General features: G+C 30.7%; 1 protein-coding gene across 5 annotated transcripts in view; it reads right to left on the bottom strand.

Moving 5' to 3' along the window:
- Nucleotides 1-17,579, bottom strand: part of LOC143151727 (uncharacterized) — a 92,240-nt gene that overhangs the window by 28,884 nt on the left and 45,777 nt on the right. The gene's annotated exons all lie outside the window — the stretch shown is intronic.

The following is a 17,579-nucleotide window of genomic DNA, read 5'->3' as shown; positions in this document are numbered from 1 at the left end:
ATGAAATACGCTGTTGCTACCCTTGCGTCAATTATTTATTTCTGATAGTTTATTATTAGTGTCATATAAATTACGATTTTTCAAAATTATTATATCAGAGATTTCATGTAAGATTGCTCGTTTAAAGCTGTTTTAACACATAAAAATAATTACAACAAACTGATGAAGTGTGACATTTTACATATACATTAATAGCATTTCAATAATATAAATCACTACTTAACTTTTTATATTGCGTTCATAGAAATTTAGTTTGTATTGTGACACCGTATTGCATGCAAAGTTAATGTGGTATAATAAATTTCATAAATATATAAAGTAAATAAAAAGTAAATTATTAATGTATATGTTAAAATGTATGAGTATAATACTGTAGTAGATATAGTAGCAGAGAAAATAAGATACTGCCATCATACAAACGAGAATATTTCACAGAAATTTAATGCCTTAAACATTGATGGAACTATCTAAATATTGTCCATATTATTGAAACTATATTAGGAGATACTTACAGTTAGTCATAAAAGTATTCACAACTATCGATTTCAAACGATCATCGTTTTTCTAAAGGAAACATAACAACATCGGTATTGATAAAAAGAACAATTACAGTTTAATGTAATATAAATGGAAACTTTTAGTAAATTAACGAGAGATTAACATCATATCGGTATCTGTATTGTACGAATTATGTACTGTGCAGAGATGACTTGTTGATTAGAAAACTTGATTGGCTCATGCGTAACGACGACACTTCTATTTTAGGGTGGTCCATATTTGTCAACTTTCTTTTTTTTTTTATTGCAATCCCGTAAATTCACGATCTGCAGCTATTCCAGAAATACAGAACTAAGGCCCAATACTTTTTGTAGCAAGAATTGTATTTTTTTGCTTAAAATAGAGAAGAAGAACGGTAATGAAAAACACGTTTCTTCAATATAAGAAGTAACATAGTTCTTGACTCTTGTAGTTATAGTATTGTGATTTGGACGCTGCTTGTACAGGATGTAAAAAAAGGTTTTGTCATGATTATCATAGATGTATTCTTCACCTTCAGATTGGTGGAGATTTATTAAAAAGTCTTCCCGTAAAAATGATCTTGATAATTTTTTTCAACGCCAATATTTCTTATGATTGTATCGTATTCTACCCATAGAGGGAGACAAACTTGCAAAATAAACCATGAGTCGACGGAACTTAACCGTCCCCCTAGAAAGTAGTAAAATTTATCTTATCCCTTTATTTCTAGTGTTTATCACTTCACATAGCTGCAAATATAATACAAGGAGTGAAAAAAGGAATGCAATAATAAGATGTAAACATCAGTAGTTATTTTTATTTTCATTTTACCTTCTGTTTCTTACTCGAGTCCAAAGAACTTGTTTATATTCCGCAGCAATCGTGCTCCAATTTCAATATGGCCACCATTATTTTACAAGTATATTTGTAGCCTGACTTTTGTGTTGTTACGGATCCTTTAACGAAGACCCGACTTATTTCGTAATTGTACGAAGGCTTCATTTATACGGTGTTTCAATTCCGGTACAGTCCTTATTTGAGTACCCAATTTATGTATTAATGCTTTTACCACAACCCAAAGGAAAAAATCAAGAGATTTAAATCTGGTGATCATGGAGGCCACAAATTCGGTCCAGGTCTTCGATCTATTCAAAGTGATCCGAACATAAAATTTAAAACTAATCCCACCGAAGAATTAAAATATGGAGGTGCATCATCGCCCTATCTTGTGTAAACCCATTATGTTTCACCACCACGAGTGGTAAGTTGCCCAACACTGTGTATTGCAGAGTAAAGGAGTAAGTAAATTGCGCTTGCACGTTCCTATTCACATAATAGCTGGTAGCCTATTCTATAATGGGTTTACGCAGAATAGGGCGATGATGCACCCCCATATTTTAATCCTTCGGTGGGATTATTTTTAAATCGCATGTTCGGATCACGTTGAATAGATCGAAGACCTGGACCGAAATTGTGGCCTCCATGATCACCAGATTGAAATCTCTTGATTTTTTCCTTTGGGTTGCGGTAAAAGCATTAATACATAAATTGGGTACTCAAATAAGGACTGTACACTGAAACACCGTATAAATGAAGCCTTCGTACAATTACGAAATAAGTCGGGTCTTCGTCAAAGGATCCGTAACAACACAAAAGTCAGGCTACACAATGTATTTGTAAAATAATGGTGGCCATATTGAAATTGGAGCACGATTGCTGCGGAATATAAACAAGTTCTTTGGACTCGAGTGAGAAACAAAAGGTAAAATGAAAATAAGAATAACTACTGATGTTTACATCTTATTATTGCATTTCATTTTTCACTTCTTGCATTGCAAATGTATCCAAAAATATTACGAAAATGTTAAAATTTAAAAATTTTGACTCAAATTTGTCACGGATTCCCCTTGTTCTATCATACCGAAATTTGGCATAAATCAATTTCTCACCAAGTATTATAATTTACGGGCGTGCAACAACAAAGTTTCGAAAAAGTTTTGACCCCTATAACAAAAGACTATCCTACTCTAGTCACACACGTTATGTTTATTAGCTGAATCGATTACATCTACATGTCTGTCCCGTAACGAAATATACATATATTGAGCTAGAATGAGATCAAATAATACTGAACGACAAATTTGACGCATTGGCGTAAGTATGTAAGCTAATAGTACTACAATTAAATATAATTTTGATTTTTCCTTACCCTACAAATCTGTTGTACTCCTATTATCTTCATTGTTTTCAGAATTTGTATCTTCAACTCAAGCTGCCAATTGCAGTTTCTAATAAATTATATTTTTTTAAATATTTGTTCAAACTATACTAGATTTAGTTATAATATTATAATAAAAACTAATAAATAAAAATAAATATGAAATGTTAAATTGTAATTTGAAAATTCTATTATATCGTTCAATACTTACTCAAAAATTGTTCTGAAAAACCTAATGCACTGAATATTGCAGGAAGTGATAATCTTAAAGGTGACGTTTATTTATCCTACTGTTTTTCAAACTCTTAAGAAGAGTTTGCTAATTGTTAAAGGTCTGGATTACATCACAAACATTCATGATGTAGACAGCAACTCTTTTGACATTCAATAGGAATATGATTTCAAGAAATAACGTATATATAGATGAAAGAAAATTTAATTTGTATACTCATAATTGTATTATTTATTAAGATCTTGAAAAATAATGACAATATATTTAGAAAAAAGGAGAGCCGTTTTGAAAATATCCTGTTTAAAAAACATCTATTTACATTTTTTTAAATAAAAAGAAAATAAAAATTTCTTACTTTATAGAATATAGATATATAAATAGAATAATGCTACGTTAATGCAGTAAGAAAGTAATGCCTTGTATATGCTTCCCAGATATCGAGGCCCCACTACTATGCAATGGGACTACTAAAATCTTAAGAATGGAATTTCTTGGTGGGAATTAAGTAGAGTGAAAGGAATATATTCCTTGTCCCTGTATCGTTCAATTAGCAAGTGTCCAGCCAATAAATGATCTCTGCACAGTACATACATATAACCAACATAATATTTATGAAACCTCTTTGCATCAATCTTCTTGGTTGAAATGATACATTTTACATCAATACGAATTACTGCATTTCGAGAAACCATAGTTATTAAAATGGAATGAAAACACAGGTAAAGATAGTTTAGTAGAAAGAATGGAATTCGTTTATAATATAACGGGTATAAATAAATCTGTAATTCAATATATAGTTAAGTACATCCAATCAACCGATTATACGTTAATTATCTGTATAGTGTAAAGGAGTGATTGCCATACAGGAGTATAAGCATAACTTTAGTATACAAGAACAATGAAAAAAGTTCGTGTGAATGTTTGTCCTATTTTCGAGTCACAGGCATTTTTATTTTTCAATGAATTTCGTTACAAGCTAACCTAGCCTAATTAGCCCAACTGACCTAGCCTTCTACTGAGCTGTTTAGTACCAATATTTATTTCAGATTTATGTTTGTCAATTAAAATTTTCTACATTCGATAATTATATTAACCCTTTGCGCTCGAGAGGCGCCGATATGGCGCCCTGGCGTTTTATGCGGTAACCCTGATGACGACTAAGAAGGAAAGTGCAAATTTTTCATTGATTTAGTTGAGACTTTGCACATTTATGGATTTAGTCATCCGGTTCAAGAAAATGTAGTATTATAAGGGCAACTACTCAACAGTTATTTTATCGATCTATTTCTTATTTTGTATTCATTTTTCGCCCATGAAGACGTATAATTTTAAATAAATCGTAAATAAAATTTCTTAATAAAAAACTTTTCTTTCCATACTTTATCATACTAGTATGTATTTGTTACAAAATAATAAGAATACTATGCAAGAAGAACAATTTTCCATAGCAATTTCATTTAGTATAAAGAGAGCACGAAAATATAAATTATCATTATATACAGAAAATACGAAACCTATCGCTCATGTAAGTATCAATTACCTATGCTGAAGTATAGTCAGTTTGCAGTTGACTTATGCACGGAGAGAGGAATTTTTGAAAATATTAACCAAGTCTATTTTCCAAAAGATTTATTAACAAAAATCAAATGTTCGTGTAATAATACTCAACTTATTCAATGTGCAAGATGTCGATGTGATCTATGCTTTCCCTAATTATACGGTAAGTACCACTACTGTAATCAATAATAAGTAAATATTTTCTTATATTTATTCTGTGACGAATGGTTTTCTCATTATATTTCAGACTTTGTTGACGAAGGTTTAATACGTTCTTCTTGCATAATATTTCTATTATTTTGTAACAAATATATACTAGTATGAGAAAGCGTAGAAAATAAAGCTTTTTATTAAGAAATTGTATTTACAATTTATTTAAAATTGTATATTTTCATGAACGAAAAATGAATACAAAATAAAAAATAGATTGAAAAGAAAACTATTAATAACAGATAGTGTAGAATCTTAGGATATTGACGCTAAATCACAATGGTACTTGGTAATTACATAAAATAAATCTATAGTTAAGATAATAATACAGCTTTAATCATAAATATCTCAAAAACTATTGAGTAGTTGCCCTTATAATGCTAAATTTTCTTGAATCGAATGACTAAATCTACAAACGTGCAAAGTTTCAACTAAATCAATGATCCTAACAAGCGAAAAGGAATTATTAAACGAAATAAAAAACCAAAATTCTTAAAAAAACATTTCTTTCGGGGCTTGGAAATTTGCTTGATTAATTCATATACACTCTATAAACTAGAGAAAAAGAAAGGAAAGGAAAGACCACTTACTCATTTGCGTTATCTAAAAACACTTGTTCGGCAATTAAGAGGAACCTATCGTCAGGCTCGTGATCGAGTGTCGACGTCAAACATCGATGAACCCCAATTAAATGAAAAGTTCAATGTTGTTCTGTAAGGGATAAAGAGAGGTTGCAAGGTCTGCTCTGACCGAAGTAAACCTGACGATAAATGTGAAATCTTCAATTATTGTAATGCGTGCCCTGACAAACTGAGGATTCATCTCGGGGATTGTTTTGTAAAATATCACACGAAAACCAATTACAGAGTGTAATATCTAACAGATTTTATTCTGTGAAACGTAGAAATAAATTAATTATTAAAATTGTATTATTTGTATACGTTTGTTTGAGTATAAGATCATTTTAAAGTATCTGTAAAGCACTTGCCTAATATAGTCGAAATCGTCTCGAGTTGTTAGTTCGCCCGAATGAAAAAGTCCTCGAGTGCAAAGGGTTAAAGATCGTTGTGCATATTATATTTTCACAATGGGCCATTACGCTATGCCACAAGCAAGGTATTAACATTCATTTAACATTAACGTATAAGCAGAAATAATTAGCGACCATTTAATCGAACCATTTTTTATGACTAAAAAGTTAACCGTGGAATATTGTACGATCTTTTTAAGAAACGAGTTAAACAAATTTAGGTCTATTTGTGCCTACTAACGACGTTCCGAATACGAGCTGATCTCGGAGTAATTGCATTATTAAAACACGAGTCGATAGTGTTTTGTCATTTATTTTCAATTCTTCACTAATATGTATTTTGAGTGGTATAAACACCATATAAGAACTGAATAAATTTGTTGAAAAATCGTTAGTAACGAATCTTAAGCAAATTAAAGACGAAGCTCGTCCAAACGTCGTTTACGGTGTTGCGATAATCGGTTTTTTAAATAAACATGCAGTTCTTTTTAAAATTATATCTTATTATATGTTAGTATAACATCCAGGATGTTTCCTTTTCCTTCTTCTCTTTCCTGATCACGTCTAGTATTTTCAGTAATCCACTGAACTATCATACCTTTTTTTTTTCAATGCTTAGTTTCTATTAAGTCTCTTTTTCCGTTCTTTATTTACATACATATTTCCATAGTTTCTTCTGTTTTCGTAATTTTTATTTTTTATTTTCCCTTTTTTCACAAAGCTTTCTATTTTCTCTAGTCTCTTTTTCTTTTATTGAATTTCTTTTCTAATTTCTCTAACCCCTCTGTAATACTGTTATTATTTCTACACATTTCGTGTTTTATGTCTCATATGACTTTAACTAATCTGATTAAAACTTTCAGGGTTTCCTTGTAGAAGTCACTTCCATCTTACCTTCTTTCCTACTGTATCTACACCTTTTTCTGTGTTTTCAACTTTTAAATTATCCCCCTCCATTTTTAACAATTCCTGTTTCTTTATCGACTTTACTTAAAAAGTCATTTATCACTGGCTTCATTTTCACCAATCTTACGATTTGTTCTGCCTTTGATGTACCCCCCCCCCCCCCAAGTCTTTTCAACTTTTATACTCTTTCCACCATTACCTTTACCTCCCTTACCGACCGATCAGACCCTCAGAAATCTCCTTTTCTGATGCCTACCTGTCGTTATCTATTTTCTAACTTTACCTTAAAACATAATCTCAAACAGCCTTTCTCGCTAATTTTTTTATCGCAAAAACTACTCTTGCCCAATCTTTTCTTGCAACTTTTCCATTCTTTCACACTACGATTAAGTACAATACCCTGATGACTCATCTTTTGCAATTTTCTTCATTACTATTCACTTTTAGTTGCTCACATTTTCACACGATGCACACACCTTCACACCTCCTAAACAAATCAATTTTACTATACTATTTGTGTACAATGTTTGATAATCTAATCGGATCTGTGTTTCTCAAAAGGAAATTAACAAGTCAACTTTATGCCAATTTCTTGAGTAATCGATTGAGTTGTAAGAGGTTTGAACTTAGTGTTGTACATCGTTTGCGGTTTACGAGCAACGACTTGCTTCTTAAACGAGCAATTTTTTAACAAATAGGTCATACAGGATCTATTGTCTGGGCCTCTCATTCCCGAACTGAAATTCATTTTTTGCATTTGAGATCAATTGAAAATAATTGCATATTCCATACCCATTGTTATCATTGAAATACGTTGCCAACAAATATAACAGAACTGTTAAAAAACCTGACGAATATTTGTAATTATTTAAAAATTAAGGAAATTTATGACAATTGCAAACTTGCATTCGGTCCAAAGGTTCCTATTTGGAGTTCTTTCTATAAAGATAGGCAGGTGTACCTGCATTACTGTAATACAAAAATGACTATAACTCGAAAACAAGGTCAGATAGGGAACACATTTACACGGACCATTTTCATTGTTTTTGTGCCCCCCCCCCCCCCCCTATATAGTACCGAAGTGAATCCGTATATTATGAAACGCAGTGTATATTCCTATCGATACCTAAGCCATCGTGTTACCTTTAAAAAAGTATAAATCGTCTGAAATTGATAGCTGCGAAGATGCAAATTAATTTCTGATTCGCGGTAAAATACTTGTCGACGATCATTGTTCAATCCATTAAGTAAAAATTGTTCCTTTAAGGAGAAACAGCCATTGGTATCGGTTTAAAATCCAAATAAAATCGGACGATAGAAATGTGTATGAGATTCAATCACTCGTTGTCAGTGAAAGAAAGTGGGGAGAGTAATGCAGACAGAAACGAGGTTAAAATAAAAATGATCTCTTTAGATAGGAGAATTGAAAACAACAACGACTAGAATAGAATATAATGATACATCTAAGGGTTGGAGGGCGGACCTTGATTTTAGTCACAGCCTCCCGCACTATGTGGTTGTTAAGGCGCTTACGTCTCCCTTCCTCTTCAACTTCAACCGAGCCGAGAAAGTGAAGCCTGAAAACGGTGGTGGACTCCATTGAGCCACTGATCGGGGCCAGTTTTTGTTGAAGGCCCACAGTCTGCGACTCGGACTGGCCCCCACCAGACGCGCTCCCTATAAGTTCTTCGCTCGAGTCGCACTCATCTTCCTCTAGGCTTCCTTGTGAGGCAATGCTGCACCGACCAAACTCATGCTGCCCCCCATAGTTTAACAGCGTAGCCTGCGTACCCGTAGCCACTGGCCCCTCCTTCCGTAACGTAAACAAACAAATGCGCTTACTATAGTCGGGGAAAAAGATTTTGGCCGCTCAAGGTCACTTTTCCGACTGTGAATCACGTTAAGGCACAACCCACACTTCTACGGTCTCGGCTCTTGTTATACACGCATCATAATAATGCAGTTGATTCGATCTTCGACTTTCTTCTTACCGCTATTCACATTTCTCTTTCACTCCTTTCAGGTAGCGAAGAGATGAAAGTGAAGTGGCAGGGTAGCCAAACAGTATGGTTGGGATAGTCGCTCAGTGGCCTTGAATGGCTAAAATCTTTTGCTCTGACTATAGCCACATTACCACGCACCACCGATACCACGAGTATTATTATTGGAGCTCCTTATATACTTCCTTCTATTGTACTTTACGCGACAAACAGCACTATCGTGTAGTATTAGTACCATTTAGAGACAATGGATCCACTATAAAGTCAAATATACATGTAGATTTCTTTTTTTTTTCTCTACCGAACGAACATACTCGTACACGGTCAATATCATGTTCGGGTTGCTCTTATACATTATCAGCGTGTTCGAGATAGCGAGACGTTTGTTACGTGCTACTTTCTAAGTAGTTGTCTGTCGAATATTACAGATTTCATTAAACTCCAGGGAAACCATTTAAAGGAGGCTAACAAAACTGTACAAAACCGTCGAATTATTACAGAAGCTGGTAGTGTATCATGCTTTTCGAAAAGTATCATTTCATACATGAATGTCCTACATTTGTCAAAGTTTGGGATGGTATGCAGAGTTATACAGATGAATAGGCTCTTAAAGAACATTGAACATCAAACATTGCAGTGGTGCTTCACAAAAGAATTTCTAGAATCTAACATATAGAGTTATACACAGCTAAAAATCAAAGATAATATTTACTTTTTTCGTGATTTTCAGTTTTTCTCTTGCAATACGGTAACATGATTTGGAAGTCCCAAAAGGATAGCTTGCGAATTATTTGCAGATTTATTCACTTTACAGCATTTCACGAGTTTTTGCTACTCAATATAGAGTTTTGAACTGATAAATTACATTCAATATTAATATTTAAATTAATTTTATTGGCAAAGCACAAGTATTAAAGCGAGGAGTTTAAGAATTCAAAAATTATACAAATTGGTATGATTTATGATATTTACTTTTAATTTAATATTTTAAATCGTGAATTTTTCTACTAAGGAAAAAAATACATTCGTAATTTTCAGTTGATATTGTACATTTAAAAAATAATGTTTTTAATTATATACGATGAATTTTAATGATATTTTTCAAAAATAATTAAAATAATATTTATTACGTAATTAGCTGTCAACTTTTTTCAAATTGAACCCATTGTCAGTATGATACATTCGTACAGGCCTCTCTAACCTTTTCGTGGATAATTTTATTGTATTACCTTATGCAAGACAGGTAAGGTAAAATTAGATGAATAATTCTATCCATTATATATGGCTCAATGTAACGTGTACAATTCGTACAGTACAATATGCTTCGTAGAATAAATAAATTACAAAACTACAAATTCATAATTAAACTGTGTAAACAATTAAGAATCGCATTAAAAGTGAATTAGACATTTTGTTTACTGCACTTTCATGTAATTCATAATATTAGTTTGAGCTATGTCAACATATCAATAATACACAAGAATTCAGAAATGTAAAATGTATATCAAAATGTTATAAATTGTGGTACGCAAATTGTACTAATCGCACGAATTTTTATCTATCTTGACAAATATCAAACATAAGAGAGTTGTATTAAAATAACGACTAAATGTATTACGTTTTAGAGTACACGAAAAAGATACATGTTAACATGAAATGATCCATTAAGTAAAACAGAGATTTCTACGGCTTATTTATGGCAAAAATTAGTAAACATATAACTCGAACTTATCTATCCTGAAGCACATTTTTGAATTTATTACGAGAAAGTTATATCAAAAAGGATTAAATTGATATGTAATACCAATTGTATTACATACTTCTGTAGCTTAGTAGTTACCAGTATTGTAGTTAAAACCAAGATATAAACATGTATCTGTGCAATAAAATACTGTGTTTTCATCCCATATTATTCAATGATCAATAATCTATAAATCTTTATATAAATATACAAAATGATTTTTTAATCTACGATACAGTTTGCAAAATTTATTTGACAGCCACTAATTACTACTTTTTATACTAAACAATTTAATTAGATACTTTTTAGTATAGATTATATCATATTTTACTATTTTATTCCCGTAATACCTATACATGACAGTTCACGGAAGCATCATTTTTGTAAACAAAGTGAATCAAAATTTGTGAGACCCAGTTCAGTGGTGGTTATGAAATATGTTTATATACATATATGCTCTATTTGGGCATTTCTTATTCCCAAATTATATTTCTTTACTTCAGTAATGTGCAGTTACTTAATAAGAAGTGCTCAAAATAGTACTTAATTATTGAATATAACTGAAGCATCAGTTGTACTATTATATTAACTGCATTGTACTATTTAACGCAGTTTGTAATTAATAATTACCGGAATACAAAAATGGCTATAGTTTGAGAATAAAGTCAAATAGGGCACATATTTATATAGAGTGATTTATAAATGCATGTTTATATTTCAAGGGGTGAATCTACACACCAAAATAAATAAAAAAACATCTTATGAACACATAAGTCCTATATTCTTTACTTTTCGAGTTATGAACATTTTCTTTAATTCTTCGTAACAAGGAAAATAAGGCAAATAGAACATACGTTCATATCATGTTTTTTACTTACTTTAATTTGCAAATTGATCCCCTAAAGATTTTCGAGTTATGAACATTTATAAATCACCCTCTACACATTTTTCTCATTATTGAAAAGAATCCCACGTGTTACGATACACTATATTTTTAATATTTTCAAATATTCCCAATCTTTTAATTACAATATTTATTTCAAAAATTGTTTGCAACGAAACGAAATATTTTCTTTTTTGTATTAAGAATCGTTTAATGCCGTATAGTGATAAATCGTATGGAACATTGTCGAAGAAAAAGAAAAATCTTAATGCAGAACGTTTCATCTTCGTTTATGCATCAGTTCATATGTTTACGTGGAACATAAGAATCTATAAATATAATAATTATAATTGTTCGTTCAGTATGACATATATTACACGAACTTTTTATCATACACGATCGTGCAAAGAAAGGTATTATACAATGCTGCGTACAATCTATGAAGCAAAGAAGAACACACAGCTATATATAAGAAAATAGTATTAAAGGAGCTGAATGAAGATAGTTAACATCATGAAAGAGTATGACAAATTTTAATAATAATTAATATTTAATTCAAAACTTGATTTCATGTTACACAAATTAGCTTCTTAATAATGTACAAACTAGAGAATGATACAATTCATTATTAATGCTTGCATTTTTAACTGTAGTTAAGTATAGAAAGTGGTTGATAATGTAATTATACTGTACTAAACGAAATTTTTCTATTTTTTATTTCTTTTTAATGACCGTTAATTAAATATATATATATATATACGGTTCAACTTTGAAAACTTTTGGTTTCTTAAACTTTATACTATTTTATCCAGCTCCTATTTTCAGACAAACTAACACAGAGAAACATCAAAGTCACATGAAAATATGTGTTCAGTGGTCAAGTGGTGGTGGTAATAGCACAAGGAAGGGGTGACTATAGTAAAACATTCAGACTTCTTTACGCAATGTGATCAATTTTAAAAAATATCCAAATTAATCTTGTACAATCAATTTATTAGTATTCGAATATTTTCCAACAAATATTTTTATTACTAAATCGAAATATTTGTATACAGAGTGAGGCTTTAACAACAGACCATTCGAGTAATTTTTATATTTTTAAAAATAGCAAGTGTATATTTTCAATATTAAGGAGAGTTGACATGACAAATTTTAAGGTCGGTCACATTAATTTTCCTTTTTATATAAAATGCCGTATTTTTATATTTGTATTGCATCGTACGATATTTAAATAATCAAATGATTGTCATACAGAGTGAAAATCATACACAAAAAAAAGTATTGTCTAAAAGTTAATCAGGAAGTATGTAAGAAACGTCACCTGTAGTATGCCATCAAATACTATACATTAAACAAATAATTGTTTCGCAACTGATCTTAAATATCTTTGACTTATTATTAGATATTTTTGTTTTCACTCGTAAAACATTTCAAAATTTTCGATATGAATGTTCGTCAGATTTGCTGTTTTACTACCAAATTCTGTTTGGAATAAGAAAACAGAAAACAACAAGAAATGGAGATTACTGATGATTACAAATTCACCGTATATTTTTTTTATTTTTAAGTGGTGAAAACGTAACAACTACGTCAAAACCAATTACTGGCGTGAGTGTACAATTAATATGAATTGTACAGAAATGATTCAAAAGATGTCATGTCTGTAATCGGAAGTGACCATAATAATGTAGAGAACGAGTAGCATTTTGAACACTGTTGAATGTAACAATAACGCTAATCTTGTAGACGTTGAGTCTAAATTAAGGGTTGTTTGAAATAACACATAAACCGTTGATGTCATGACATAATGGTAGAATTGAACGGAATAAAGACAATATTTTTATTTTTATGTTTCCAAGGTTATTTTAAGAACGACTTGATTTCATTAAATGGCATTATTATACTTGTTTGCTAATATATTGTTTGATAAAAGAAAATTCACAATATATGACACTATGATCGAGGTCATCCAAGCTCAGAAGTGAATCAGAGTATAATTGTGACTCAGTACAATCAGAACATTTCTTATGTTGAAAAGAAGAGCTAATGTGTCAGAACTCCTTTGAAAGTACAATGATGATACTCGTTATATGTTTCATTTAAATATCATAAACTAAAAAGTAGAAAAAATGATCCCTCTACCTGTATCTCATAAAGTCGGTAGTTTAAGCGTTATTTCAAGCGATATTTAGTTTAAGACACTTTGTACATTAGCTGTTACAGGAATTAGAAAAGATATCAAAATTGAAAATGCAGATACCTTCTGAACTATCGAGTGCCAATGGTCAGCAACGTTAAACATTTGCACTTTTTTGTTATCTTGATGTTGTAAGAGTTGTTTTGTAATCGTATCGAAAGGTAGCGTAATGTTGTATGAAAAAATACTTGAAGAGTTGATGATAAGAAAATAAAATCAACGACAAAATAGATTCTCATTAAAATACGCACATCATTTTGGCGTAATGAGTGAATTATTACTCATTTTGAATTGCTGGTTCATCAACTTGGCGCACGAAAGGAGTTGATAAACCACAATGAACATCAGTAAACAAAAGAAAAGGTTCATTCCACTGTAATAACGTACGTAAACAATTCCCTGGAAATTTAAGGAATTTAACTAGTAAATTATACCTATGCCCTTTATGTACAAGATATTGCGGCAAGTGTTTACTATGTTTCACAAACTTATAGACCGTGTTCATGTAATTGTTTAATTTAATTTTAAATATCCTATAAGACAGTAGAACACAGTATTGTTAAATAATTCTTTTAAAAGTAGTCACCTCTTTTTCCCATGTTCTTCCTTTTTCCAAACATTTTATTCGAAATGTTTTTCTCGATTTCCAAAAATATAAAGATTACACAGTTAGTCTGTTATGCATACACGATATTATACTGTATTTTAGGATTTCCTACCTTCTAGTCAATTTACTCTATAAATTACTAGAAATATTTTACAGTCATTTTTTAAATATAATAAACTACGAAATTGCACAATGGAAACATATTTTATGAAATTCTTCATTTATGAAGCCATTGAACTAAATTTACAGCTGTGTGTGGTATAATGTATAACACATTTAATGAAATTTTGTTATAAAGGCTATGAAATGAATACAAAAAAATAATACCGTATTAAATATTATTACATCGATTCCTTTGTTTTTTTAAATATTAACTGTCAAAAAATAAGATTCTACAGGAGAGTAGAAGCAATCTCATTATGAAATATAATTTGAATATTACAGTGTTATCGATATTGTTTGTCCTATACTGCTGTCTTATAAAACGTAGATAATTGTTTACTTCAAAGAAGTATATAACCATGCGACACTAATAAAGAAATATTTCTATACAAAATTTTGATAAAAATTAACGTAACAAAAACATAAGTGATCAATTCCATACGTTTTATTAGAATCTTAGTTAATACTTAGTAACACAAAGAAATTCATTTTAACATTTGAAAATATTACACCTCGTAAGATATGAGAAAATAATTCGAATACTAAGCGTTTAGCGCTTGTCAGAAGTATCTAATAATAGATAAGAAGAGAGTCGTTAAGTCAAATAGAATGTTTTGGAAAGAAATCAATAGAAAAAAAAATGGTTTTCAAAAGAGAAGTTTTTATCTAAGGCGTGTGCGTAGAAAAAGCACAGTCAAGTGCTAATAGTTTAACTATCTTTTTCGTGCTGAGTAATATGATTTACGTACGAAATGGTATATGCGAAATCACCTTACTATAATTTATTTTTTCATAAAAAATACATATATTTATTTTTTTCGCACAGTATATTTTATTCGAGAAGGAAGAGATTTCAATGCCCATAGTAACACAGTCTCTCTTATTTCAGCTGACATTTCGTTATTCTGACTACTCATATTTTTAATTTGCGAACACTATGAATTAGTCATACGATGCATAAGCTTTCTGACACGTTAAGGTAAAAATTTTGAGTCTTATCAATAATTTGTTGTTTCATATATTATGTATTTTTTAACGTGTTACGTGTTTTTCTTATATTTCCTTTTTGTAAAGAAGTTTCGAGTAGTTGTATTTTTTTTTCGTGTAAAACAATCTTGAAAGAATATTTGACTTTCTTTGTTTCTAAATGTGTCGAATGCACTTTGTACACAATCGGTATGCATTAGTTTTTCTTTATCGTAATAATTGTATTAAAGTATTGAGAATCATCTTATTGTTTGCTTAGGAATCACTTATATAGCGAACACTATTCAACGTATATTATTTTCTATATTTTTCTGTTACAAATAGTAACTCACAGGTGTGTAAAAAGAATAAGAAAATCGAGAAGAAGAAACTGTCATTATTACGAATTTATCACCAGGCGCGAGTTTTAAATACCTGTTCTGTACAAAAACAACTCTCAGGTTTAACCGAAGTGGTAAATTTATTTTAATTAGTCATGATTTAATAAGCAGATACGTATAAATTTGTTACAATATAATTATAATAGTACTGTATATTGCTTTTATTTAAATTGCAGTGTTACTTGTGCATGCAAGGACACGTCAGTGCACTATATTATTGTTGTACAAATTACATACATGTTATGGAACCACCCATAAAAGAATTACACTTTTCGAGCGTAATCACATCGGTTCTTTTAAATACCCTTTCTAATAACGAATTTTCATAAATAACCGTAATTTTCAGCTACTACATATACTACATGGACAATACAATAGGTCCATAAACAATGAAAATATATTTGTAAAAAATTATCGAAATCTTATTAACTTTGTTACATGTACACACTTCAGTATTTCAAGGATGAACATATGGCCCTATTGAATTGAATGTGCAATATACCCTTAAGAGTGTCCGTGTCCGATAAATGAGAGATTCGTAAGTCAAAAAATAAGATAGTTCCTCGTACAGTTACATCAATGATATAAGAAAAGTATGTTACCCAAATAATAAACAATAAGATAATAAAACAAAAACAATAAGTAGTTCTGTGGTGTATAATAGTTTTGTACACGTACCCATTGAATCTTAATTTCAGTTTAGTATATCGAATGTCGTAAAATGTTATTCACGTACAGTAAGTTTCCAACTTTTGCAGTCGATTCGTTCTAGAGCTTTTTACTTAAGTCGAATTGTACAACGTTATGGGATGTACTTTTGGTATGCAAACTTAATTTCAAAATGTAGTTGAAGTTAAACAGGACCGTATGTAGTTCTATACGTAAAGACAAATTAAAGAAAAGGAAATTTTATTTAACATAGAAATACATACACTTGTGCAAAATATGTATGTACAAACCCGCATAACTTAAGAACTCACTGTATTTACTTTATATCAAGGTTTTCAAACACCTTTGGACACACTAAACGCTCCACTGTGCACAAATGTAAAATTTGTTAAGCTCTCGATAAAAATGTCATTTAAACAGTCACGTATATATAGTTAAACGTGATGTGTACACCTACGTAATTAACTGAAACTGACAATATACCGGTAGACATATGAAAGTATGAAGAATCATTTTATTTTTGATTGAAAAATTTCTCATTTATCGAATACCACATACCATACGAAACATTCCACAAACTGAAACTTCGTTTTTACCCCTAGAAAGATATTTTTATAACGCAACGTTTATCGCGTTAAACGCCTATATACACAGATATATCTGCTGACAAAATAAAATTATCAAAAGAGAAATATATACGACTGGAGCAAAAGGTTTCCACCTACAAATTTTAAACTAAAAGTCTGTCATGCGTTTACCGAAATGAGTTGTGCAAAGGTTACAAGTGGTATAATAAGTGTCTAAACGTGGACACTATTTTTACTTTGCAGCTGCAATGGCTTCAATGAAAGAAGTATCACGCGATAGAGGTGCGCATTGCGAGGATCATGAAAAGTATATGTGATTTCTACTGCACACACACAGAAAAACAAGTGAGTGCATAGAACGTTTAATTCGACATTATAGATATTCCGGCAACGTTCAATCATGTGGATAATCGTGAATATGTGATCACGATAAAATAACAAATCATCTTATAAATGCTGGAGTACAGAAGGATTTCACTAAAATAAAATATACCGAAGATTCCACATCAAATTACACAGCAAGAAAACATCTTATGGCACGCACTTATTAAAAATGTCATTATACACAAATAAGTTCTAGGTATTCGTTATTTCATTTCTTACAAACATGCGTTGCTCATTCGATACTTTTGAATAGATATTTCTACGAAATTTTTAGTCTAGTAAATATCATAATACATCAAATCAAACTACG

Source organism: Ptiloglossa arizonensis, chromosome 9 (assembly GCF_051014685.1).
Source record: "Ptiloglossa arizonensis isolate GNS036 chromosome 9, iyPtiAriz1_principal, whole genome shotgun sequence".
In the NCBI taxonomy this organism is placed as follows: Eukaryota; Metazoa; Arthropoda; class Insecta; order Hymenoptera; family Colletidae; genus Ptiloglossa; species Ptiloglossa arizonensis.
This window is presented reverse-complemented; position numbering and strand designations above follow the sequence as displayed.